The 2,825-nt window shown below is 39.2% G+C and overlaps 1 long non-coding RNA gene across 1 annotated transcript; it reads right to left on the bottom strand.

The window, feature by feature from the left end:
* Positions 1-945: 945 nt before the first annotated feature.
* On the bottom strand, positions 946-1,264 carry LOC144766917 (uncharacterized). Its single transcript, XR_013597980.1, has 3 exons — positions 1,224-1,264; positions 1,086-1,115; positions 946-977 (listed from the first exon to the last, which is right to left on the bottom strand). It is a non-coding gene; the product is annotated as an uncharacterized LOC144766917 (long non-coding RNA).
* Between the last annotated feature and the right edge of the window lie 1,561 nt (positions 1,265-2,825).

The following is a 2,825-nucleotide window of genomic DNA, read 5'->3' as shown; positions in this document are numbered from 1 at the left end:
AGTGGTAGGTGTCTTTTTAGTGATTCTGAATGGAAGCTATCGAAATGTAAAGCATTATTTCTGTCCGTTGACTTCTTAAATACGCTTGTCACAAGTGTATTCCCTTTTTTTTAGATCATAATGTCAAGATAGCTTATTTGTTCCGAACTGATGGTGTAAGTGAATTTGATAAAGGCATGACAGTTGTTCAGCTCATGGAGTTATGCTCGTAACTTTTCTTCTGAACCTTTCCATACAACTAGTATATCGTCGATATACCTAAGGTATAATGCTAGATGTTGTTGCCAATTTTCGTTCTGTAATATGTGCTCATCCTCAAATTTGAATGTATGTGGGGACTGCACTCATGAATCCAATTTAGCCTGCTTGTACGGTATGTGTGCGCGTTGGATTAGTGCCTGCACACTATTGAATAGCTAAATGTAAGGCCTGGTAACAGAAGTGACCAGGACTCCAGCGTGCACCAACAATATTTAAATTCTCCAGTCAAAAGTATATCATGTTTTAGTCACACATTTAATCACAATTCATTATATTGCTTCACCAATTACATAACATTTCAAGGAGAAAGTCCAACAAATCATTAGTATGGTTCAATGTGAAGTACATAAATTACACCAAATTAAATAACATCATAAATTGCATAAACCCAATGCATTTCGGGGCTTGTGCCCCTTCGTCAGGGGTCTGTATGAAGAAAAGAAAAAAGGGAAACAGGAAGAAAGAAAACTCAGTTACTTCCAGTGCTTAGGAGGACAATGTATTTTCTGCATGTAGTGTTTTAACATCAGTCTTACCGCAACTATGGACTGACGAATCCACTCATGGATTCGATGAATAGCGTGGCGCGCGGCTGCGCGTAATCTAGGGAATGAGTAAATACTTTAAGTAAACACAATATTCTATGAACCACAAATGTGTTTCTGTGTAGAGAGCACACAAAGTGCTGGTTACCTGAATGCTTGTAGTTGAGGTAACTGAAAATAAACGGACAGACAAAGTGCATACCATTTTAGATTGAGGCAAACAGATCTAAAATTAGACAGTGAAGTATGTTACTGCCGAGAAAATGATTCTAAGCTCACCTGCTGGATTAGAAATGAGGCGTTTTTACTCTGCAGAATTTAAGAAAAAAGGAAAGCTAATGAGCATTTAAACAGTGCATGCTCAAGAAAACAATTTTTTATAGCTAGCCCTCCACAGTACGGGGAAAAAACGTTTACCTGTCATGGTTCGATGTGCTTTACGAAGCAGCAGTTTAACGAAGTGTCACAGCATTCTGTGAAGACAATAGGCGGTTGGGGACTTTAAAAACCAACTCGAAGGTTATAAATATTATCGGCTGATGTGGGGAAGCGGAACTCACCGCAAAACTCGACCGGCTGGTCCAAAAAGACATCCGCACCCGTGCTATCGTGCACACGACTTGTCCCTTTTCCCTGTTAATAACTCGTCGAGTATAACGTGCTACAAGATAAATGACGGACTGTTCCGCGCTGAAAGGAGGCGCCATTATTAAGTGCCTTCGATCTCAATCTATTGCAAGTAGATGCAATGATTTAAAGTTTCCGTATATTGCCTAGGAGGCCCATAAAAAGTAGCGTGTGTACTGCAGAAAAAGGATAGAATAGGTGCAACAAGAAAAAGAAGCAAACACAACGAAACAAAGAGAAAATGTTTTCATTAACTGCCTATTAACAATCTGGTGCTGCGCAGCCCATTTTTAAAAAAAAAACCAAAGAGGAAACTTTTGTGCGAGTGTCCTGCCTATTTACAATCTTATACAGTACTCAGATGGGTCACCATAATCAATTGTGTTAATAAGTATTACTATGAATAAGTGTATGTAGGTGATATTAGTAGCACCGTGAAATTGAGATCATGAGGGGTCCTGGTTTTATATGTTCATAGAAAACAAACCATTTCCATTTTGTCGTTAAGCCCACTTGGGGACATTGTTTGCAATTTTCGAATCCAAAAGGCTTCCCTCTGGAGGAGGGTCCTGGCGTTATCATGACCCAAACGCTGTGGGATCAGTTCGATTATTTGAAATCTTAATTGGGCAAGCGTATGCCTTGCGTCAATCCAATGCTTTGCCAACGGCGATGTGAGGTTTTTGTTCCGTATCCGGCTTTTGTGCTCTGACAATCGAATTTTTAATTTTCTGTCCGTCTTTCCGACATACAGAAGACCACATGGACACTTGATCGAATAGACCACATGTTCTGAGTTACAGTTCGTTGTGTGTCTCAGTGGTATTTTCTCTCCTGTTCGTGGGTGCAATAGGGTATTACCTAGTATGGCATTATTGCAGTTTTTACAGTTGAAACACTTCGTTGTGCCTTTGTATGTTTCATTTTGTTGTCTCCCATCGTTCAAGGATTTGTTCAAGACCTCTTTGAAATTTTGAGCTCTTTTGTATGCGAACAAGGGTTTGTCCATAAACAATGCGCCAAAGTCATTCTCTGTTTGGAGAATTTCCCATCTTTTCAGTATGATCCTTTTTATATCTCTAGAGGCTGTTGAAAATTTGGATACAAAAACCATTCTTTGGTTGGTCTTTTTAGATTTCTTTTGCAGAAGATCTTTTCTTGGGATTGACTTGATTTTTCCTAAATGTGCTTCAAGCAATTTTCTAGGGTATCCCCTGTCGAGGTATCTATGTTTTTGTTCATCAAGACTTTTTTCACATTGCAAATCGTCCGTTGATATTCGTTTTATCCTCATGAACTGTGAGATTGGGAGATTATTGATCAGAGAGGCCGGGTGGAAACTGCTATAGAGCAAAGCTGTATTCTTATCTGTTGTTTTTTTGTACAAGCTTG

This window comes from Lissotriton helveticus, chromosome 7, assembly GCF_964261635.1.
Source record: "Lissotriton helveticus chromosome 7, aLisHel1.1, whole genome shotgun sequence".
Lineage (NCBI taxonomy): Eukaryota > Metazoa > Chordata > Amphibia > Caudata > Salamandridae > Lissotriton > Lissotriton helveticus.
Note: the sequence above shows the minus strand (reverse complement) of the source record. Positions and strands in the feature narration are given on the sequence as shown.